At 41.6% G+C, this 25,295-nt stretch overlaps 2 long non-coding RNA genes across 4 annotated transcripts in view; one reads left to right on the forward strand and one right to left on the reverse strand.

Moving 5' to 3' along the window:
- Positions 1-11,668, forward strand: part of LOC309350451 — a 685,906-nt gene extending 674,238 nt beyond the window's left edge. For 2 of the 3 annotated variants that reach the window (XR_014160385.1, XR_014160386.1), the window contains exons 2-3: positions 9,922-10,134; positions 10,922-11,668. This is a non-coding gene — a long non-coding RNA (uncharacterized lncRNA). Of the gene's footprint in view, positions 1-4,977; positions 5,171-9,921; positions 10,135-10,921 lie in introns of all 3 variants that reach the window. The other variant, XR_014160387.1, reaches the window with a different exon arrangement.
- The window catches only part of LOC309350450, a 158,540-nt gene that overhangs the window by 16,083 nt on the left and 117,162 nt on the right, over positions 1-25,295 (reverse strand). The window contains exons 3-5 of the long non-coding RNA XR_014160384.1: positions 13,528-13,624; positions 9,805-9,915; positions 5,792-5,884 (exon numbers count right to left, since the gene is read on the reverse strand). This is a non-coding gene — a long non-coding RNA (uncharacterized lncRNA). The remainder of the gene's footprint in view (positions 1-5,791; positions 5,885-9,804; positions 9,916-13,527; positions 13,625-25,295) is intronic.

A 25,295-nucleotide genomic window follows, 5' to 3' on the forward strand; every position in this document is an offset into this window, starting at 1 on the left:
TTATTTCAAGCTACAGTAAGCAGAAACCTTTTCAGGCTTGAAAACTGTGTCTTCAGATCAGTGACATTCATTTTTCTACGTGTGTTTAGATATATCTATACTATTTAAAATTCTGTGTTGAACAGATGAGGTCAGGTTGAAATGGTTCTACCAAGATAACTTCTCTGTCCTGGATAAATTGTAATATACTGAGAACAGTTTCTGTTGGTAGGTCTTGTTTCTTCATCAATCTTTTTAAGCCTGCGAGCACATTTTGAATTTTGGGGATATGCGATGTGTGCCAGTCACAAAATGGTAGCCAGGGTACATGTGATGTCTGCTATAGGAAAGTGGCGTAATACAAAATGGCAGCTTTAGGGTGTGGCATAACGAAACATGGCTGTCATATCTAGAAGAGAAGAAAACAAGACAGAACAGTGTAGGCATGCCATCTTGTGGATTTATGAGGGGCCGTTTACTGAGACCCTTTGCAGGCAACCATAGGAGGCAATGGCAGATGTGCCGATGCCTGCGGACACTGGTTTGGCAATCCATTGTTTAAAGCAATAGTTTTACATGATTGCAAAGGCATCAAGACATATTAAAACTAGAAGGGGAAAAGCAACATTTTCAGGTCCTTTCTAAAAGCGATAAGAAAAGAGAGGCAGTCTAGTGGAAGGATGGGAAAGGACAGTCAATAAAAAGGCCCCTTTTCCTGTCACCAGCAATTTCACTTCAGTCAGTAGAAGCGCTCTGGGAAGGCTATTGATGGAGATCTTACCAAGTAGGCTTTTGTGGGATAAAGTGGTCCTTTGTGTACTCTAGTTTCCATTTAGGACTTTAACAGATAAAACATGTACCTGTCCAGTGCTATTTTTCTAGAAAAAGAGGTGCCAGAACCAACCATGAACACATCCCTCATTCTCTTAGAATGGCAATGGCACCCAGTAAGCTGCAGTGATTCAGCTGCCCCACCATGCAAAGAAGGTTTAGTCTCCTTTAAACTAGTCTGACTATACCCTGCCCCGACCAAGACTGCTTCCACCATTTGCAGACAGAGAATGCCTTTCAATTTGGATATAAATAGGCACGTGTGGTCATAAGCCAGATGGGGATTGTCACACCAGTTAGAGGTGGCCAAATCCATTTTGGGCTAAAAATGCAAGCTGGGCATCCAGGAACAATGCTGGTTTTTTGCTGCCTATTACTAGTAATACAACTAGTAAGGTTGTATAACATAGCAATAACCACATTGTTGCTAGCTGTAGGGAACACATCATTGGGTTTTTCTGTTGGATATACCGTAATATGGGCATGATATATTGGATTGTGGAAGGATAATTTCAATAGGCAAATGAATAAGTTCATATTTCCACTCTCTCACACACCTGCCACACACACAAAAAGGATTTGGACATGAGATATTGTCCACCTTGGCCATATATATCTTGTAAGTGGTTTGTTGAGTACAAAATCATTGCCTTCTACAGACACTGGCCGGTTCATGTTAGACTATAAATGTAATGCAAGTAAAAGGTTACATGAAATCCAATGCAAATACAATTTCATCTCGAACAGCATTCTTAAGTATGAATCTAATTGAACTGTGAGCTCTCCAGCAGTCATTTATTATTATGATATATCCGTTCCTTTAAAATAAGCTTTCATGGAAATGGGTAATTGACTTTATAGTACTTTTAACCAAAGGCAATTGACTGGAAAATAGCACTATCATTTAGCCTGATCTTTCATTTGGATTGCTAAAAAGTACATATGTAAGAGAAAGGGCAACCATTAATTGATAGCTTAAGAGGGCTATTGTTTATGTCCTTGACAAACTATTACTACTGCTACTGCTGCTGCTACTACTACTACTATAACTGTTAACCAAAATGTGGGGTGGTCAGCTTTGTGAAAGTGCTCCTCAGAATTTAGTCACCTACCTTTAAGGATGATAGGAATAGGCATGAGGCATCTTATTATGTACATGGAGGCACCCCTTTTCACATACTCAACCCAACGTAAAGACATCAGGCGGGAGGGCAGCAGGGCAATGTTATGGTGGGGCTAGTGGTGGGCAGTCTACTCCCTCCAATTACTTACTTTATTGATGGATCTTACATGGTTAGGAACAGTGAGGTACCAATTTGTGCTGTGCTATAATAGTGGGTGCTCCCAGTTTTGAGCTTAATATTGCAAATGGGTTGCTGAGATTTGGCATAGGGGTCACTGGCAATAGCTGGTGGTTGCTGTTTTTCTCTCTCTTAATTTATGAGATATTCCCCAGGGATGATTAATCTAAATTAAAGAGGGGGGAATATAGGCTACCATGTTAATGATGAAGCCATGTGGATGCTGGCGGAAATGTGCACATGAGGAGCAACACCCCAACAATCAGAAAGCACCCTAGGCTACCAGAAGTTGATATGGAGAAAGAAATTGGATCTTGGCTTACTGCAAGGCCTAATTCCTGGCTTTATGTATCTGCTAGTCTGTTATTACCTGTTAGTACCAGGTCTTAGATTACAGGGCTGTATATAACTAAGACCTTTAACAAGAAGTAGCACTATCCACAATGGAGTATATTTCAGTGACGGTACATTGGAGCAATTTGATCTGGGAACTGTGAGTGATGATGTACAGCAGAATTATTTCTGCAGAGCTGAAGTCTTCATACATCTATTTTTCTGGCAAAATTCAGCTTTTAGGTGAGATTACTTCCTCCCATGGAAGTAATCCTGTTCATAAATACAACATGTTATTTGAACTCTAATCATATACTGGTAATTAATGCTCTCCATCAAATTCCAAATAAGTAAGGCCTTCACTGGTGTGAGTGAACATAAACTGAAGTTCACCAGATTCTGTTTTATCTGGTTTGAGGAATCACAGCTGGTTGACCGGAAGAAAAGGATTATGAAATGTAGATGCAGAGGTTACTGTTATCTAGACTAGAACATTCCAGGGCTAGCCCTTCTTTTAAGATTTTGAGGAGTGTGAGGGAGAAGCAGAAATCTTTCTTTGTTGAAACATCTCCAAGAATTGAAGTTTTATTCCAGCCTTTACTTCCCCTTTCTCACCATCTCCAGGTTCCTAATTCTCACAGAAAGGCAGAAATTTTGAACAAAACATGATTTGCCACCTACTCAACAGATTTTACTAACAATATAATGACTTTGAGGCTGCTCTCTGAATTGTGACTTTTTTCTAATGACTGCTCTTCTTGACAGAAGGTATGGGGGTGGGAGAGAGTTTGTATTTCAAGAACGGCATTGTTAACTCAGCACTAAACGTATTTATTTGGAAGCAAAAAACCTGGGTGTTTAGGATCATAGTCTGAACCCCTCACTCCCTACACCTGACCACCAACAGCTCAAGCAGTATCACACTATCCCACAGAGCCACATCAAAGGCTTCTCTAGATGTCGTTATGCACAGAGAAGGCACAGTGGTTGTCAGGCTACTGCTCTTCCTCATCCAGACAACATTCTCCCACCTAACATATCAGCTTATAGAAACCTCCTTTCCCCCCGATCTTAAACCACAGTGTTATTTTCAATAGCATGTGCATTTTTATCCACACTTTCCCCTAGCATATGCTCTTTTTCACCCACTTCTTGGCAGGAGAACTGTGCTTCAGTTCGTGTTATGTTTCACAAAGTGCAAAGAGGTAGGTTCACCTTTAAATACGAACTGAATCCAATTATTCCACTTCCCTGCCCAGAGCCCATGACAGGCAGAGCCAGCTCCTTATTGACTGTCAGCAGATGGGGAGCTGGCTGAGGGCAGACTAAGGCCATGGGCCAGTGCTCCATTCACCCTACTGGGCCAGCCCCCATTATTCCGCAAGTGTCACAGAGGATTGTGAGCTATGGCAGGTGAGGCAACTCCAGAAATCCTCTCTGTAAGATTCCCTTGAAAGCAATATGTATGACCCACTCCTCTGTCCCACTCAGCTTTGCCAAACACATAGGGTTTCTTCTTGGGAAAATCAAGTAATTTAAAGCCAAGATTTTGCTCACTCTGGCTCCCAAAACCAAGACTGAAAATAAAAGCAATCTGACCCAATAGCTGCTATCTGAATTGTGTGGGACATTTCAGAGAAACACTCTATTGTGCACTTCAGCCTGAGAAGATATATTATGCAAGGAGAAGGGGACATAGTAACTCCAGAGACACCCCTCTCCCTTTCTGCTAAATTGAGCATAGTACTGCCTGTGTTTCAGTTTCTCAGAGTGCTTTCTGCCATCTGTTTTTAATTTTTCTTTAATTTCCATTCACGGCCTTTGGACTACTCCCATGTTCAGAAGAAAACAGCAATTAAGGCTAACATTATCTGGGTGCCTCTTCCAGGCTATAAACTTAAAATTGTTGGCATAAGCAAATATTCCGTATCAATCTTTTACCAACGGACCAATGTTGTTTTCTATTATTTTGCTTTGCAAACACATGGGTAGAGGCATGTTATGCACCCACTACTTTCATACTAGTGCTGGTATGTGAAAATACTGGAATATACATTCTAATTCTAGTCTAAAGCCTGCTGCAGTCCAGCCAGCCATGGAAAAGAATGTCCTTCATAACAGCTCTGTGAAGGCACAACATAGATTCTTGCCAATTTATCAGATGAACAGAAAGGAAGCATCTTTCCAGAGGTGACGCTAAGTGCCACCATATAAGCCTATCACACTTGTCACATATTAGCATGACACCCACCATTACATGTTTTAAGGCAGGAGTGGGGAATCTGAGGCCCGGAGGGGGAGATACCCTGACTAGCCTTGCTTCACACCCTCTTTTGAGTGTTTTTACCTGCCTGGAATGTGTCATTGACCCCTGATCATGACTCATAGGAACTAGAAAAGGGTGTCTGTATAACTTGAGCTACACTTATTGCTCCATCTATTTTACCTCTGCCCCACCCATGAGAAGGGAATGCTGTCTTCTTCAGATGTCTCAGCCCTGTTTTAAAGTCTGTAATGCATCACTCTGTTTCAGATACGCAATGATTGTGGTTTCACCGACTAATATTGTGAGCATAATCCAGTCAAAATCAAGGCCTATTGCTACTAATGGAAGAGTGGTGAACGTTTGCTTAAGTCAGCAATGGAAATAAATGGAACTGGCAAGCGTTGTTTAGAGGAGAGGTGAGCAAGAAACTTCCCAGTCCAACCAGGTTTACCTATTTCAGGTATGTCCTACAACCTGTTATTCCATGTGCAAGCAACTAGAATGATTGACACATTGTTGTTGATTCCACATCCTCTTCTGGAGGACAAAAAAGTTTCCAAAAACATTCATAAAATGAATGCCAGCTTGGCTCCTAGCCTAGATATGGTCCGTTTGCAAGCTATTACCTCCATTGACCCCAATGGATTTTTTTTTTTTGGCAAGCGACAATAACATCTGGCTGCATGTGGAAATGATCCTTGATGCCATCCAGATGTGCTATTTGAAACAACAAATGAAACCTTTGGGCCACGAGTGCCCAGTTGCTAGTGGACCTACTACAGTTTTTCTCACAGATATTTACAAACTTGTTTCCTCTGCCATATTGATCTGCCGCATTAGAAGCATGGTGAGAACTGAATAGCTACTGTAGACAGTTAACCTCTTGTTAACTACTCTTATCTGTATTGTTTTTAACACTCGATTGGGAGCCGCCCAGAGTGGCTGGGGAAACGTAGCCAGATGGACGGGGTATAAATAAAAAAATATTATTATTATCTCTTTCATCCCTCACTTCCCTCCTCTCCTTTGCAGTTTTCCATTCCCAAAATGAGAACTATAAAAAATTTTATGATCAGCTTACCAGGAAAAGATACGGAAAGTGTTCTCCTGCTACCACTGTGTCCATCCACCTTTTCCTCTTGCTAGGGTTCCTGAGCTTTTAACAGCTACATATCTGGCAAGAAATCAACAACTACTGCTTTCACAGCATAGTGAACAATGAAGATGGGTCTATCCATTGACTTTGTGCCTTCCAAGAAGCTAGTAGATGTACACAAATCCTGTCAGCAGGGGAGTGGAGTGGGGCAGAGATAGCAATTCTGATTTATGTACTTGCTCATTTTAGAGTATGTCAGTATTGCTGTTGTGAGTCATACTGATTATATGCAGCACTATTTGCGAAGTCAAGGCTGCATTTATTCTAGGCAAATAATATTAAGAAGTTCTTATAAAAGAGAAAGGACATATAATTTGACATGTAACTGATCAAGATCTTGTACCACTCAGCTTTCTCATGTTGAAGAAAACAAGAGCACATATCAGGATCATTTTATTAAGCGGCTTTGGAGAAACAATTAAGTTTAACATTTACTTCTCATTAAGATTCAAGATACAGCAAAACAACCCCTTCTAACTGAAATGTTGGTACATCTTTCAGAAAATATTAAGTATGCATTAGCTTTGGAAATTGGGTCTTGGTTTTGAAACACTTTCTTGATGGACTGGCATTACAAAAGTGCTTTGAATAAATATACCATTATAATGAATTTCCAGAAAGCATTTCCGCCCTGCCCCCCAATTAACAATACAAAGAAAATTATTTACAGGGGATTCTTTGGCCCAAAATAAACTTTTCTTAATCTCAAATACAGGCTTGCTTTCCACAAACTATGGCTCTTTCTCACTCTTTGTCTCTGTTTCCCAGTATTCCCACATCCTCTGAATAATCAATCTTTCCTCCCTTTGCTCTAGGAATGTAGTAGAATGATGCTGCAGCAATCCATTTTGATTAATTTTGAGATTAGATTCTGTTTTATCACAGATTAATTGCATACTGGTCTGGGCTGCACTTCCCCTATTGAAACCAGAGTTGTGCAGAATTGTAAAGCTATTTGAGATTTTATGCAAAAAGTATGCAGTTGAGAGGCACGAAAATTCTTCTGCAAAATCCCTCTATCTTTGAGGGTTTTCATTACCACTGCCTTCATTCTGAATAAGGAAAAAAGAATTAGTTGTCATTGCCCAAGCAATGACTTACAATACTGCACTACCGACTTAATTTCCTGCCACCACTCTACAATGAAATTTTCACCCTGATCCAGTTATGGTTGTGTATGTATTCAGCTGTACATTGCATATCTCCATCCACATTCTAAACCAGATCGTCAACTTCAAATTGGAACCACTGACCTGTTTGTCACCTTAGCAATGGGGAAACATTTGCCCTTCTCTGAACACCTACACCCTTGTGAATATTGTTCTGCCTTTGCACCCATACAAAAGGGTGCAAAAAATACAAAAGGGTGCTTCTCAGGGAGAAAAATGCCTGTGAAATGACACACAAACACACACTGTTTCCGCACTCCTTAAAAATGACTGCTTGTCTCTATGGTATTCATTGTGCCCAAATTAATAAATCACTGAAATTCCCAGTGGGACTGAAACTTTGAGAGGTCAAGCTAGAGTGGAAGTAGTACAGATCAGTTTCTCACAGACACGCTATTAGAACATCTGTTTGTGTCCTCGATGCCTATTAAGATGTTTACACTGCTAATTGTAGGCATAGCATAGCTACCTTTTTGTATTTTTGTTTTTCTACCAACCTCAGCGGCACAACATCATATATCTAACTTAGGCCAACTGTCAGCATGCCAATTAGTCAATGCCATATATATTTGTATCAGGTACATTCATTTGATAGATGGTCAAACTCACTGGAACTAATAACCTATGAAAATGCTTTGCTAAGACTATGCCCATATCAATTTTCAACGGCAATGTCTTAGTTTAAGAAACTGATTTCTTGACATTTCCATGTCCAGGAATTTTATGTGCAACACAGACACACATGTCGGGAGATTTTACACTAGTCTTATTATGCTTTAGTAACAATGGTGTGCTGTAGTTTGGACCTCATTATTTACTAGATTTTCAAATAAGGCTATTCCTGCTAAGCATCAAGATTCTATAAGAACTCAATTTGCCTAAATCTTTTTGGCTCATTCAGCTTGTGTCTATATCAGTGTAAATTGTTTCAAAAATGATAGCCGATTAGAATTACAATGCAAAACTAAACTAAACTATAAACAGTTGTAAAACAAAATAATATTGCATCTTTTTAATTTTGTTACCAAGACAATTGACAACCCTTTTCCAGTCCCTTATTACTGACACCAAGAACTACAAATGATAATGCAGACCCTCATTCAACCTATACATTAACTCCTATCTTCATTATATCTATTTGTGGCCTTGCCCACTAAGTTTGATCTACCTGCTCAGTTCTGGTTTGCACTGAGCTCAGCTTGTACACCGAACATGCCCCATAAGCCAGGGCCACATTTCATTGGATACTGCAATTGGACACTGACCCATTCTGATATTCCCATAGATGTTTGGGGGCTGATGTGAAATTTGCCTACACATTTTTGTGGTCCTTCCTGCCTATTTTTCTGCTCTTCTAGATGTGACAGCCTTTTTTTGTGTTATGCCCCCACAACAGTTATTTTGTGTAATATCAATCTCCCACTCGCACACAGAGAGCACTCATTTTGTGACTGGCGCCCGCAACACTTTCTGAGGATTACAAATGTACCCAGTGGTCCAGAAACATTGGCAACTCCTGCCTTAGAGCCTCAGCACCTCTCTTTTTGAAAATAAAACACTTACTCCCTTTATAATGACTCTGGGAATCATTCCATAACAAGAAACACAAGAGAAGGTTTGTAGTGGTGTGTTCACTGCCTAGCACCCCTGTCTAAATCCTTGAAGAGCGTATTTTTATCAGTTAAAATAATGCTGATGAACCAACGATTTGACTTAGTATAAGGCTGTTGCTATAATCCATAATAACCCTGAATTGACACTGTTGCCCCATTGTGACTATTTCTACACAATCTCATTTTTCTCTCTGGGACTAAACCGTTGAGTGCTTTCTTAGCAGCCATGAAAATATTTAATTAATTTGCTAACTTGAAATTAACAGCGTGCTTTTACTCAAGATTCTGATCCTCAGGCCTTGCCTGCCATGCAGGTACATTCAGTAAAATAAACACAAACACAGTTTCCTCATCCTACTCACTTCATTTCAGCCCGAGTAACCTTTGCATCAGCCTTAAATAAGAGCTAGAGGATGCTTCTAGCAAAATAAGTTACTGACCATATCCTTGGCTAATAAACACCTAGGCCTGTGGCCTGTAGTTTATTTAGCCTAGGATATGGTTATTGCTCATTAGGAGAAAATACCCTCAAGTTATTATTTAACAATCTTTAGCTGGGGGAAAATTGGTGGGGGGGGAGTAACATATGGTCCAGCTGTCCACGATTTCACCTGAAAAGGTTTTATCAACACCTTTAGCAAAAGCTGCCTCAGGCAACTCATAAAAACATGGAGAAGTCAATACACCTAGAAGAGCTGAATAAATAAAAATAGTAGTGGTACATTTAATGTATACCTTTCATTCCAAGGCACCTCTACAGCCTAGAGAAATTTCACACTAGACATAAATGGTAGTATAAGGCAGCACAGGTCAGGAATGTAGAATCCTGACAGTGAGGGTTTCAGGGGCAATGGTATTTCAGTGTGCAGTTGTTGTCAAGTTGTTAACTATGTGCTCCTGTGAGGTAAGCCACAATCTCACTGTATGGTATGTCAACACACTCTCATAGTTGCCCTTCTGTGACTTTAGATATTGTAGCTCTTCATGTGAAACTACTCACGGTTTCCTCAGTTTCTCATCCTGCTGACGACCCAACCCCAGATCAAATCAGTGGTTGGAGGGGTTTGTAACTGTAGTAATTTCACAGAACCTGTCACTTTTGAAGGGCTGCTACCCAAAGGCAAAGAGAACACCTGCAAAGGAGAACAGGACTCACCTAACTGGCAGTGGGGAAACAGAGAGGGCTGTCTGGCTCTTGTTTCGTTAGGTAGATCGTGTTTAAATAGCCACATTCAGTTTCCATTCATATTCCATGTATATTCTGTCCCTACAGCAGAGAAGAGAAAATACAGTTAAAAGGTGTTTACAAGCCAAGTCAACCCTGTGATTTGCTACTTGTGTTCATTTTTTGCTTGAGAGGCACACACCTATAGCAGACTTTAAGTCGGCATTCCACAGCCATGAAGAAATTTCTTGTTTGTAAACCAAAGAGGAAGAATTATAAGCCAGACACTTACATCACCTGACAGATGTGTTTCTCAATCACGTAAGTTTATTTAAGGCTTCCCCCCGACCTTTCTCTCTCTCTCTCTTTTTCTTTAACATGAATTGGAATAGGCTAGAAAAGTGGGGAGAAAGTAGAAAAGAAAAGGAGGAAACACATGCTGCTTTTTTTTTTTTTTTTACGTAATTAATTGACTCTGCTTTCCTAGCTGCACTGTCAGAACTACCAAGTCCTCCTCTGTGTCTGGAAGTAAATATATTTCCCCTACACTTGTCCGAAACTCTATAGCTACTGGTAGAACGGTAACACGTAATAACATGGTAGCGACACATAAAGCTGTCAGTCTTAAAGGGAAATGGACGCCAAAGCTGATGGGGTAAACAGACTAAATCAATTTGAACATGCATGTTAAGGTCTGTGAAAGGGCAGAGTTTAGTGCTGCTAGGCTGAAAAGCATTTGTCTCTGTCTCGTTGTATTTCCCTACCATGCAGCGGAATACACCCACAGGCCTCTTGCTTGGCTCCAGTCAGGCTCCGTGGCTGATTAATGACAGCTGGAGGTGTCCAGTAATTTCCTCACCTAATAATAAACTACAGTCCAAAAAAGAGTGGTTCCCTCAGGCCCGCCTTTAACAGAACTGTACTCACCACCAGTAGAAAGCCAATTACCATGTCTGAGATAAGGCACATTTAAGCAGTTTTCCAGGGCCATTTAGTTGGCTTTGGGCACCTCGCCTTTGTCTACCTTTGGACAAGCTAGGTTCAGATAATGTCTGGGTCAGTTATATAATGACCTAGTGTTCCAAAAATATCTTTGTCATCCCTGCAGGACAGAACCTAAATTGGAGGACTGTCTCGTCTAAGCACAGATCAAACGGCCTACGAGCAGCCACACCAACGTAAAAAAAACACACCAATGGCCTCCGCTCCCTTATTCTTTTTCCCAGGGTCACCAACTTACACAACGATGACTACTGTTTCTGGGGCTTAAGCAATCAGTCTGCCTCACAACATCCTACCCGAAGGGGCCCACTAAAAGATTTTATAGGAGAATTTATTCTCCGCAAGAACTTTTCCAGATTCTGTCAGCAATGAAAGATGTGTGTGTATAAAATATGAAGTTAATAAAGGTTGCATTATTTAAAGGGGAGATCTCTTTCCTCATAAAATACTAATTTCTGCATTAACAAGCATGCAAAAGTTGAGTAAATTAATCATGTCCTTAAACACAAGCCAACAGTCCCACCCTCTGCTTTGCCCTGTGCTGCACTACCTTACGTTCAAGAAACATCGACTTGATTTATTCAAGGAAGCTTGCATGGACTTCTAGGGGTGGGTGAAATGGGCCTGAAAAGCATAATGTGGCTTTTTTAATAAAAAAAAAAAGTTAAAGAATATAGAAGGTTTAGCTGCAACAACATTTCTACATACTTGGAAGCTGTGTACTTTAAAAATCAAGGTATTAGTACATTAGCTTGTATGAAGAAGAACCCAAGATACTGTAGGACAAAGAATAAGGTGAGCTTTTTGGATGTTCTGGAGTGAAATCTTGTTTTGGAAGGAAGTGTACAAGAACCTGAGGAGGAGGCAAATACAAGATTAGGCTTCTAAAGCTATGTACACATTAGCAGCTTCAAAACACAGTGAGGTTGCTTTCCCTCAATGAATTTCAAGTTGCATTTGCATGTTGAGGTGCATACAGGAGACAGAGTGTGGATGTCATCACCTGATGTGCATTATATGTTTGGTTTCCTCATGGCTGCATACCCCTCTCCTATACATGAAGCTGCTGTCTGTGCACATGCTGCCATCTGGATGTGTGCAACAGCTGTCTCAAATGTACACACCTCACCTCAACTGCAAATTGAACTTATGTTTTCAAATCAGATGGAAATTGGTCTGAGGGGAAATGCATCAAACAGGAGTATTTCTAACCACAAATGTGTCAACCTTATCTTCATGTCTCTCAGTCCAGTACTTCTCAAGAAACTACAGGGTGGCTATGGATTGTAGCTGATGTCATGTGTACACGGCTTCAGACAGCAGTAACGGAAACACGCTGGAACAAAAGTATATGGTAATGTGTACACAGCCAAAGCGTTGGTGTTCTTTGGAAAAGGCAAGAAGCCCAATGGAACAGCCACACAAAGAGTCCGGGAAGGAAAGTGTCTTTTAGAAACAACAGAGCAGATTATTTCACATACACTAAGGTCTCCTCCTCTTTTAGAATCATAGAATTGTAGAGGTGGAAGGGACCCTGAGGATCATCTAGTCCAGTGTTTCGCAAGCTTGGGCCTCCAGCTGTTTTTGAACTACAATTCCCATCATCCCTGACCACTGGTCTTGCTAGCTAGGGTTGATGGGAGTTGTAGTCCAAAAACAGCTGGAGGCCAAAGGTTGGGAAACACTGATCTAGTCCAACCCCTGCAATGTAGGAATCTCAACTAAAGCAGCCATGACAGATGGCCATCCAACCTCTGCTTAAAAATCTCCAGTGAAGGAGTCCACCACCTTCCGAGGGACTCCATTCCATTGTCAAACAGCTCTTACTGTCAGAAAGTTCTTTCTGATGTTGAGTTGGAATCTCGTTTCTTGTAACTTGAATCCACTGGTTCAGGTCCTACCCTCTGAAGTAGGAGAAAACATGCTTGCTCCATCTTCCATGTGACAGCCCTTCCGATATTTGAAGATGACTATCATATCTCCTCTCACTGCTGCTAGTGTGCTCCGTTAAAGATCTAAAATACAGGTTGCCTTATTAACTTACTGGCTGAATTTCCTTTCCTTTGGAATCCTCTAGAGCACTCAGCACAGCATGAAAATGATCCTACATTAAACTATTAGAGGTAAGCGCAGCTGACTACCAAGTGAAGAACAACGAATAACTGTTTTCCATCCATATGTTTATCTGAAATGTTCCAAAAACTAGTATCTCCTGTTAAAAAATAATGCAACTCGGACAACTTCACCCGAAAAAGAAAGAAAAGAAGTTCTTTTAAAAGGATTATTCTGTCAAAAAAGATTTGTAATATTTAACTTACATTTTCCCTGACACTGAAAGAGCGGAAGACTGAGTATCCCATTTCCTCTGTGTCTGAGCTGTTTTGTGTTTCAGAAGTCATGAAAGCCAGTATCGTGTGTTTTTTTCCAGAGCTGCTTTCTAACTGCAGAAACAGGATGTATTTAATCCCAGGAGCAGGTAGGCCAGGAATGTGTCCTGGTACAGATTCTAATCTCACCTAGAATCACATATCAGTATTTGGAAGGAATAAAAAAAATTGTTCTATACATTAATGTATGCTTGCAATTCACTATATATGTGTTTCTTCACATGGACACTGAGAATGTTTAAACCCTCTGGCTGGCAATGGTGGATTACACTGGCTGTAGTGGGTATGAGAGTTTCAAAGGGCAATATAATATAAATTTATTTACTGTTTTGAATTCTGTTTTCTTCATCATTTCTCTGCTCCTCCATCTCCTCTATTTTTTCTCTCTGCTTGAGTAGTTCTTAGTATTCTCTCAGTTGCTCCTTTAATGAAAAGAAATGTGAGAAAACATTATTGCCATAGATATTGCTGAACGCCTGATAGGGAATATAATAAGAAATTGTCCAAACATTACTTGCTTTCACAGCAAAGCAACTGGCAGTACTGCTCCATCTAACCTCCCTAAAAACCTCAATGCAACTGCATTCCATGGCAGACCTTTACAGTAGTCTGGCCTTGAGGGTCCAAACCAAAGGAACCCTATCTGGGTGTTCTTTGTTCCTGTGTTGAGTAACACCTAAGCAAGGAGCAGGGCTGTACCAAGCAGCCCAACCCCTTATGTTGCTCCACACATATGAAGGCACACACCTGTGTATGTGAAGATTGCCCCAGAATCTTCAACACAGTGTGGTCAGCCAGAACGCTCCCATGTGATGTACTTGCAAATGTCAAGGGAAGTGTGTGCAATGCCAGGTGTAGGAGAACAAGTGAGGCCCCCACTCCTTGTTTCTGTGTTGTTCAACACAAGAATGAAGGATGCTGAAATTAGACTGAAGTATCATCATAATGCTGGCACCCCTAATGGATTTCAGCAATATCCACCATTCACAACTAGGTGTTTTTCGCTTCTATTCCCATGACAAAAATTGTCTCATTTCCTAACAAAGAATTTAATAGTCAAGCAATTAAGTATTATCATACTGACTCAAGCCAAATTAAACAAAAAGGAATGCAACCATTATCTGCTATGTATGGGTTTAAATTTTATGAGCTATCTGATGTCATGTACAATAAAATTTTATGACTGCACTTTATTAGAATTTATTGTGTTATAATACAATTCATCCTTTATATTAACTGTAATAGTCATACACCTTTCCCCCTCTCATGTGATATAGGTTTATTTTACCGTAACATAAAGGAGGAATCTGGTCTGATAATCCACCTGGAGAAAAACTGATTATCTGGTTCTTTATCAGTTTAGCTAACGATACAATGTTGGGACCAAAACTGTCTTGGGCAACCTTATGAATGACCTGTCCTGGGATATGGGTAGAGTGAATGCAAGCCTGTTGCTTCTCCTGGAACCCTCAAGCCATCGAACTAGGGATGTACTAGCATTGCACTGCTCACCCCAAAAGCAGTTGAGACTTTGCAAGTGTTGCAGCTGAATGATCTGTGTGAAGCTGCCTTTTGAAAAGTATTTTGAGGTGCTGCATATGAAGGCAGAAGGGAAAGCTAGCAAGTAAGATGACAGCTTTTGCAGTTCATTTAAAGGATTGACCCAGCAGAGGTCTAGGTTGTCCCAAAATGACTACATAATTATTTTTAAACAGTGCATCACATATTATGGTACCTTCCCCAATCTGAGTTTTCACCCCATCCCGAATTCCATGTGCTTTTTGGAATGGACTGGATTCAGCTCAAGGCTGATGAACACATATGTGTCAATCGCTTACTGACTGCACACCAAATGGTAACTTTCATATATGTGAATGAGCTGCCAGGTACCAGGCACCAGAAACTGATTTTTTTCTCACTTCACACATAATGCTTCTTTTACCTTGTTTTTATGTTGCAATGGCTAACCAACAATCTATGATTTAAACAATCTCTCTATATATAAAAACTGCAATGCAACTATGAAATAAAGTTGTCTCTGCTGCACTTTATTTTAAGAACCTTTATGATGACACTGAACACAGCAATGTGCTTCGAGACTGACACCACATCCATAGAAGTCAATGGGGGTCCCACGATTGAGTTCAAGAAGTATTTGCTTTGTCCCTTAAAACAGTCTCAGTGGATTAAGAGCAAAACACAAAGTTTAAGGGCGGGGGAGAGTGTTTTAAGCAGGATTGAGGATGTTAAAATTGTACTCTGCCTGTAATCTGCTAATCAGCTTGAAAAACTGATATATAGATAAGCATCTGCGTTCTTTTGAACTCCCCCCCCCCCTTTTCATTCTTCGAAAGGTGGACCACACTTTGTAAGAAGCTGGTTCTCATTCAGTGACCTTCCCAGTTTCTTTAAACTCCACTCTTATCCCTCAACACTGCCCCTTCTGTGTTGAGATTATGTGTTCCCATACTACAAAAGACGAGAACAAAGTTAGAGAAGAAAAAGGAAAGCTGGTCTACTGTCAGAACCGAGGCTTATCGCAGCAGCCTCCTATTTTTAACTCGATTGCAAACGATATCTGTGATCAAAGGGCCAGAACCCCTGAAGGAGCTTATGCAAACAGCATGGTGGCCGGAATTCTTCCTGATGATTTGTAAGCAGGAAAGGACTTTTGACATGAAAGACAGCTTAAACAGCACAAGAATAGCAATAAACCATCTGTAAAATGCTTAACGTTGCCCTTGAACTAATGCAAATTTGTTCCAAACAATTTTTTCCCCTTTTCCCTTTTTCTCCTCCTTGCAAACTCTGGATGCCCTGCTGGGGCATTTGAACAGTCACATGTTCACTATACAAAAGCCTGTATAAGCAGGGAAATACAGTGTACTAATGTGTTTAGGACCAGGGAATCAAGCAACTTCCACAATTTAAATCCGCTGCCTTCCTTTTCCTCTTTGTTTGATAAATCTTCATTAATGATAGCCTGGTTAGGCATGCTGACTAAATGTCCAGAGAGCAGCACCAAAGGTAATTTTGCTGGTTTCAAAGAGTTACGAAGAAAAAACACTACCAACTAGTTAGCAGAGTACATTCAATCATTTTTCTAAAGTTGCACAGCTCACTAGGAATGTGATTCTACTTATACTTATTCCCTTTTTATGTCCTTTATCAAAATATGTCAATAAAACAGGTAATGCAAGAAATTTGGATCCGTTGGTTATGCCTTAATTGCTATCCAGAAGAACTATAGTGCAAGAGTTTTAAATGATGTTAATAGATTTATTTATTTTAGTGATGTGTCCTCTTATCTGTGGCTATTCATAAATATTAAAATGTTCCAAAACATAGTATTTGGAAGGGAAATATCCATTTACACATTATTTCCGGTCCCTTGGAAATACAGATTAATTTTTTCAAATCAGATTTATCAGATGTACAAAATGGATGACATCTACTTAATATTTACTTAGGTCTATGTGTGTGTGTTAATAGAACTTTATATAGCACCTGTTGAGATCTCAATTTCTTTAATACCACAAAACATTTTGAACTTTCTTTGTTACCATCTCCTGGTTGCTGGGAGAGTAAGGTAGCCGTAGCTGATAATCAGTGTGGAGTAAAGGGCTGGCCATGTCTCACTGCCTACTGAAAGCAAAATGCTAATTTAGGCAATATTTGGTCTGGAAAGGCAGGTTTATCAAACAGGTAGCAAACAGGAGTCTAATGCACTAAAAAGCGGTTGCTAAGCTTTCTCGGACCAAGGCCACATTGTTGGTAAGCAAGGCCCAAACAAAAGTGGGCATTGCCACACCACACCCATTCTCTCACACACATCAGATATGCACCCACTCCAGTAGAGTCGGTGGAGAGCTGTGATAAGAACAGGTGGATCTTCAAAAAGCTCACCTCACAAACCAGCACCCCCTCTACACTAAGTAATTATAGTCCTACGGGGGGGGGGCAACACTGGCCTGCAACTAGAGCCTTTTAATTCATGTATTTTTCATCCAATCTGCTCCCTGACTCTGATCTCAATGAAATTTCAGGGAGAAGGTTGGAGTTGGTGTTGGGAATTAAAAGGCTCTCCTCCAGGGGCTTTGCCCCTCATACATTCACCCCAGCCCAGCTATGTCCTTATGTGAGTCCCTCCAGCAGCAGCGCTTATGCGTGTTTCAAAGGAAGCTAAAATCCTACCCATCTGCTGCTCAGAAGAAGAACTGGCAGAATGGATTCAGTGCCCTTTACTTTATTTATCCTCAGAGTTTATACGCTGCCTTTCAGGGCTAATCCTCTCAAGGCAACACAAAATCCATTATAAACATAGCTGCAGTCCATAAAATTATGTGCTGTGGAATTCAACATTGCTCAAAGGAGATTGTTCCTAATGGAACAATCTCTCCCCTCCTCCTCCTCCCATGCCATGTTCTGGGGTTTCTTCCAACCTTCCAGAGTAGATTTGGGGGAGGCTCTGTTGCTCTAGAGTTCCTATGGCTTGTTTCAGCTAACAGACCAGGTTAGTTAGGCCTAGGAAAGACATGTCTGTTTAAAGCCCTAGAGAGCCACTGTCAGTCAATGTAGACAAGGCTGAACTACATGGGTCAGTAAGGTAAAGGTAAAGGACCCCTGGACGGTTAAGTCCAATCAAAGGCGACTTTGGGGTTGTGGCATACATCTTGCTTTCAGGCCAAGGGAGCTGGCGTTTGTCCGCAGACAGGTTTCCAGGTCATGTGGCAAGCATGACTAAAGAGCGCACAGAAGCACTGTTTATCTTCCCAGTAATTTATCTACCTATTTCTCTACTTGCACTGGCATGCTTTTAAACTTCTAGGTTGGCAGGAGCTGGGACAGAGCAAAGGGAGCTCACCCCATTGTGGGGATTCAAACTGCTGAGCTTTTGATTGGTAAGCCCAAGAGGCTCAGTGGTTTAGACCACAGCGCCACCCACACATGGGCCAATAGACTGACTCATTATAAGATAGCTTCCTATATTTCTAAAAATATTATAATCATAGGAAATTTTTGCTTTTTCCTAAATTGCAGTTTAGATATCATCTACCAATTAGTGCTGAATGACAATATCTTCAATTACGGCATCTGATGATGTCTATTAAAGGACTGTCCATATTTTGAGTGCTTTGGCATCTTTTAAATTGCTGGAAATAATAATTTGCATCTTCACAGACAGCTGAGCCTATAATTATTTTTTACAAATGTTTATTGGAATCTTGTAAAGTACAAGTTCAGGAGGTCAGAGAACAATGGGATAGGGAATTAGAATGTGCTCTACAACCTAAACAATGGAAATTTGCTTTATAATTTATACATAACAATTCCTTGGATTTAAACTTGAAATTGATTCAGCATAATTTGATGTTTCAGGTATACTAGACTCCACAACATCCATATAGGAAGGCTTTGCCTAATTTAGATATTGTAGGTGTAATGCTGAAAATGGCTCACTGATGCATACGATGCATGTCCAGCAATTCTGACATTGCTGTTTATATCAATTTTTTATTGTCAAAATCCTTGCTATTTGTAGATGGACATGTCCTATTGAATTATATCTCTGTAGTATAAAATGCAGTAGAACATTACTTTGAACTGATTGTAGAGGAAAGGCCCAAGCGTTGAGCATGGCCCAAATGGTTAGGGTTTGGATTTAGATCCAGTTTAATAACTGGGGTTACACCCACACCATACATTTAAAGCATATGGCATCCCCTGTACAAAACAGTTTTATAATGATCAGAATCTACAAGGTCAGTTTGATTGGACGTTTGCGGAGGACTTAACTGGTTTATCACATTTTTGGCCTGATAACTTTGAATGCCAAGTGTATCAAGAAAACCTTCATTGGTTTCCACTGCGTGGAAGTATTCCTGAAGATTTCATTTCCAGTTTTGTAAAAACAAAATTGAGTCATGCCTTAGACCTGGTGTTCACCTCTAATGACGTGGGTGATCTGACACTAAGTAAAAGTGAAACAAAAGAAGTGCCATGGTCAGATCACTTCCTGGTGCAACTGGACTTCTCTGTGACCCTTCCCCTCTGCAGGGAGGTAGGACCAATTCGGATGGTCCGCCCCCGCCACTTAATGGATCCAAATGGTTTCCAGAGAGTGGTAGGGGATGCTTTATCCCATGTTGATGGCCTTTCAGCTGATTCCCTGGTGGCCCGCTGGAATGCGGAGTTAACCACGGCTATCGACTGTCTGGCTCCGAAGCGCCCTCTCCGATTGCATGGAGCCCAGACAGCCCCGTGGTTTTCTTCGGAGCTGAGGGCGATGAAACAATCGCTGAGACGGCTAGAGCGTCGGTGGCAGAAAACTCACTCCGAATCTGACTGGACACAGGTTAGAGCTCAACGTCAAACCTACCAAGTGGCGATAGCGACGGAGAAGAAGACTTTCTTCACCGCCTCTGTTGCATCTGCAGAAAATAGTAGCAGGAGACTCTTTCAGGTGGTTCACAATTTAACGGAACCACCTTTACCACCAGGGCCTTGTAAAGACCCCAAGATCTCCTGCAACGATTTTGCAAAGTTTTTTGCAGATAAAATCACTCATATTCGGAAGGAGCTAGACATCACCGTGGGAGCAGGGCTGGGGCGGGAGAGTGCTAGAGCTCTGTCTGGTCAAGTTGCATGGAATCAATTTCAATCTGTTACCCCCAAGGATGTGGACAGGCTGCTTGGACGCGTGAAACCAACCACCTGTCTCCTTGATCCTTGCCCATCCTGGCTAATAAAAGCAAGCCGGGAAGGGCTGGGCGATGGGCTCTGCGGGGTGGTGAATGCTTCCCTCTGTGAGGGAACATTCCCAGATCCGCTGAAAGAGGCGGTCATTAAACCGCTTCTTAAAAAACCATCTTTAGACCCGGCCAGTATGGCCAACTATCGCCCAGTCTCAAATCTTCCATTCTTGGGCAAGGTGATTGAGCGCGTGGTTGCTGAACAACTCCAGGCACACCTGGAGGATGCGGACCATTTGGATCCCTTCCAATCGGGATTCAGGCCTCACCATGGGACTGAAACTGCCTTGGTCACGCTGGCTGATGATCTCCGGCGAGCTAGGGACAAAGGTGAGAGTTGTTTCCTAGTTCTGCTGGATCTCTTAGTGGCCTTTGGTGCTCGCTTCGGCAGCACATATACTCTTAGCGGCTTTTGATACAATCAACCACAACATCCTTCTGGACCGTCTAGAGGGGCTGGGAGCTGGGGGCACTGTTATACAGTGGTTTCGCTCCTTCCTTCTGGGCCGTGTTCAGAAAGTGGTGGGGGGGGATGAGTGTTCAGACCCCTGGGCCCTCACTTGTGGGGTGCCTCAGGGTTCCGTCCTCTCCCCCATGCTTTTCAACATCTATATGAAGCTGCTGGGAGAGATCATCAGGGGGTTTGGACTGGGTGTCCATCAATATGCAGATGATACCCAGCTCTACCTCTCTTTCAAATCAGAACCAGTGAAGGCAGTGAAGGTCCTGTGTGAGTGCCTGGAGGCGGTTGGAGGATAGATGGCGGCTAATGGATTGAAGTTGAATCCTGACAAGACAGAAGTACAGTTTTGGGGGGACAGGGGGCGGGCTGGTGTGGAGGACTCCCTGGTCCTGAATAGGGTAACTGTGCCCCTGAAGGACCAGGTGCGCAGCCTGGGAGTCATTTTGGACTCACAGCTGTCCATGGAGGCGCAGGTCAATTCTGTATTCAGGGCAGCTGTCTACCAACTCCACCTGGTACGCAGGCTGAGACCCTACCTGCCCGCGGACTGTCTCGCCAGAGTGGTGCATGCTCTAGCTATCTCCCGCTTGGACTACTGCAATGCGCTCTATGTGGGGCTACCTTTGAAGGTGACCCGGAAACTACAACTAATCCAGAATGCAGCAGCTAGACTGGTGACTGGGGGGCGGCCGCTGAGACTACATAACACCGGTCTTGAAAGACCTACATTGGCTCCCAGTACATTTCTGAGCACAATTCAAAGTGCTGGTGTTGACCTTTAAAGCCCTAAACGGCCTTGGCCCAGTATACCTGAAGGAGCGTCTCCACCCCCATCGTTCTGCCCAGACGCTGAGGTCCAGCGCCAAGGGCCTTCTGGTGGTTCCCTCATTGCGAGAAGCAAAGCTACAGGGAACCAGGCAGAGGGCCTTCTCGGTAGTGGCACCCGCCCTGTGGAACGCCCTCCCATCAGATGTCAAAGCGATAAATAACTACCTGACATTCAGAAGACATCTTAAGGCAGCCCTGTTCAGGGAAGTTTTTAATCTGTGATATTTTAGTGTATTTTTGGTTTCTATGGAAGCCGTCCAGAGTGGCTGGGGAAACCCAGCCAGATGGGCGGGGTACAAATAATAAATTATTATTATTATTATTATTATTATTATTATTATTATTATTACTACTATACCAGATCACATTTGTTGCAGAGAAGGTAAAATATTTGATCCTATCTGGACTAGCATCCAATAGCTAGACTACAGCAGACAGGGTGTGATTTTAATTTAATTGGGTGCATTGTTTTATTATGCATGTTTTGTTTTGTTTTGTTTTGTTCTTAAGTGTCGCTATCCACCCCTTGCAAAAGAGCCAGTAAAAAATTGCACTAACTTTTTTTTTAATCCAGAGACTGTTAAATCTAATATTAAGTCCTGCCACATTCTACGCAAGCACAGCTAAAAAGGAAATGTAACTGCCTTGCCGACCTTTCCACCACCACCCCACCTGTTTTTCCTAACTTTTCAACAGTGTTAGAGGTTAATAACATTGTTATTTCATCCATTGCTTGAATCTAATAAAAGCAATGAGGCATAGCATTCTGTAAAATGTCTGCAGTAGAGGAAAGAACACTGGTGTTGACCTCTAACTTAAATGAAATACTAATTATCCCCATCTACTTCTAAAATTAATGACTTTAGAATCTCCCAAGTGGCCCAACAAAAGTCTCTCATAAGACTCCAGGCAACTTTCTGTTTCCACTGAAGGGGGTGGAGAGGGAGAGAGAGAATTTTCAATTCTAAAGAAACAAGTACCTTTGAGTCGCTCATAGACTCTCACAGGCTCTCACTCATAGACCAGTCCACATAAAAATTAAGCAATATCACAATATATAAATTGATTTTGAAAGTCAGGTAAGCATTCGTTTTTTAAAAAAATGAAGGAACTCAGTTAAAAGCATAATTAAATGAAACATGCAGATTAAAAACAGTGCAGTCCCCATATGGAGTTCTGCTCACTTCCTGCTCCTTCTTCCTAGAAACCCCTGCTCCCTATACCTCTGTTGTACAAAAACACCCTCTCTTCCTGTAGTGATATCACAACCCCCCCCCTTACCCTGGCAACCTCCCTCTGTGCCTGGCAGAGCCTTCTCCCTGGTCAATGACTCCCACTGAGTAGCCAATGGCTGGCCATCAGCACCATTGTTTGTTCAGCAACCCACCATCATGAGCTCCTGGCTGGGTTCATGAGGAAGTTCGCTGGTTGTTCTTCCCAGCCCTTTATTCGCAGCCCTTGCTAAATACTGGAATTAATCAGTTTACTCAAATTCTGACCCTTCACTGAATGTAGAAATTATAGGGAATCTGTCCACCCCCAAAATTCATAACAATACCAATGGGGGGGGGATTATTCAGTTCCTTAGCTTATTAGTATTTCAGTAACCTTTCCATGATATTCCTGTGGCTGTATCACAATGGAAATGGTTTAATCAGAAGGATCAACTCCATGCCAGCAATCAAAATCAAAACCCATCAAGACAATTGCCCCAGCTCCACGCTTACTATGATTTCTTCTACATTTCTGGAGTTGCATACACTTGATATAGCTACAAATTGAAAACACCTGATGGCTAAGAGCTTCAAGTCAGGTTACAACATTTACCCTGTGGATGAACTCCAGCATTATGCTAATTGCTAAAGATGATCAAGAATGCTGTGGGACATTTTTAATTGGGAACATGTACTGGATTTTAATACCACGCATGGGTATTACGACTCATATTCGTAAGTTATCAATGAGGAGGATAACCCCTCAGGAAATGTTTACAATGAGGAAGAGTTGGCGCTAGTGCAAGATGACACTGATTGTAATAATGTTATTGTTTTACATAACTTGAGAGCAAGGGAACATATTTTAGTGGGTTACTAAAATAGAATATGCAATAAAACATTAATTGAATGCATATTTTTCATAGCCTCTTAATTGAAGGAACTAGGGATGCACCAAACTATGGAATGGGAGGGGGCAGGGCAGGTGGATTTAGAAACAAACTCCTCCTATTCAGAAACACTGCCTCAGCTCCAGGCCAAGCCAAACTTCCACTCCAGAGTATAGCTTCTGTTAAATGCCATACTGTATGACCTAGATAATATTAACTCATTATTTAAATCAGTATAACTCCACACTTTCTTTTGTTTTTGTGGAAGCCATTTTTTTAAATAAAAAAAACCACCAGGAGATAAATAACAGTGGTACTTCGGGTTAAGAACTTAATTTGTTCTGGAGATCCGTTCTTAACCTGAAACTATTCTTAACCTGAAGCACCACTTTAGCTAATGGGGCCTCCTGCTGCTGCTGCTGCTGCGCCGCTGCACAATTTCTGTTCTCATCCTGAAGCAAAGGTCTTAACCCGAGGTAATATTTCTGGGTTAGCGGAGTCTGTAAGCTGAAGTGTATGTAACCTGAAGCGTATGTAACCCGAGGTACCACTGTACATTGTTTTAAAATACAAGGAGCAGTATATAATACATAACAAGTCTATATCCCTAAGAACAATATGTACTAGCCTAGAGGAAAGTATATATATCAGAAGCGAGTAATTAATAAGAGCAAGTGGAGAATTCAACTCCAACTCATATATAATATGCAGAAATATACAGTGGTACCTCTAGTTACGAACTTAATTCGTTCCAGAGGTCCGTTCTTAACCTGAAACTGTTCTTAACTAGAGGCGTGCATTCGCTAACGGGGCCTCTTGCTGCCACTGCACCACCAGCACACAATTTCCATTCTCATCCTGGGGCAAAGTTCTGAACGCGAGGTAACTCTTCCAGGTTAGCGGAGTTTGTAACCTGAAGCGTTTGTAACCTGAGGTGTTTGTAACTCGAGGTACCACTGTATTTGCATATAGTTGCGGTTAGAACAACTAAGTCTGCAGTCTTATGGTCCCTGGAAGGACTTCCAAGGGGGCAGAGGATGAATTGGATCTGTCTATAGTACAGTTTGAATCTACAGAGCTCCAATGGCAGAGGGGAGAGATCTGGTGTGGGAGCCTTCTTCAATAATGTCAGCTCCTCTGGAGCCTTGGTCAGCTGAAGTCAGAGTTCTGGTGTCAGGAGGGATAAAAGGGGTGTTCTGAGCAACAGCTTAGATCCAATCTAAAGCCTTCCTGGTCCCACAACATTTCGCTGAAGGGGCGCTGATCAGAGAAGGAGAGAGATTTTTTCCTGTTCTCCCCCTCCTATGGTCCAGTGCGTCCTATGGTCTGGTGCGTCCTATAGAGCGAAAAATACAGTACTTTTGAGTGAAGCTAAATCTCTCCTTGCCCTTTCTCTCTCTGTTTCCTGTTGGAGGGGAAACAATTTTTTAAAAAAATTGGCAGAACACAATATCATTCCTCTGCCCTTCCTTCCACCCAGACAGTTCAAGCCCAGCTAACAGAACTGCCTTTGAACGACCTTCTTCAGATTGCACTGTAAATGCATGAAAAGAGGGAAGACCCAGAAGTTCATTCATATACCCATTCCATTTCCACTCCATTGTGTGATTTAAAACACACCCAAAAATGTGCATGGTTTTATAGGTAATCCAACCCCACATGACCATGAGGCATGAGTTCATCTATTCAGACTAAGATTTCCAGAATTTCTTAATGAATTTAGACTGCTATCAACCTGATACCTCCCAGAAAAATAAATCTGCTGTGGCGTTTTCCCTAATAGAGAGTGGCAGCAGAACTATTTTCCTTTGGCATTTATGGTTGCTTTAAAGCAAAGGCAATCAGTACTTTGTCAACACCCTTCTTTTGAACCCAACCCTCCATTCCTAGTAATTTTAAAGGACTTCCTACAAATCTTTTGGAAAACAGCTGCATTCATTCACATG

The sequence above is a fragment of the Podarcis erhardii genome (genome assembly GCF_964252035.2).
Source record: "Podarcis erhardii genome assembly, chromosome: 9".
NCBI classification, from domain to species: domain Eukaryota; kingdom Metazoa; phylum Chordata; class Lepidosauria; order Squamata; family Lacertidae; genus Podarcis; species Podarcis erhardii.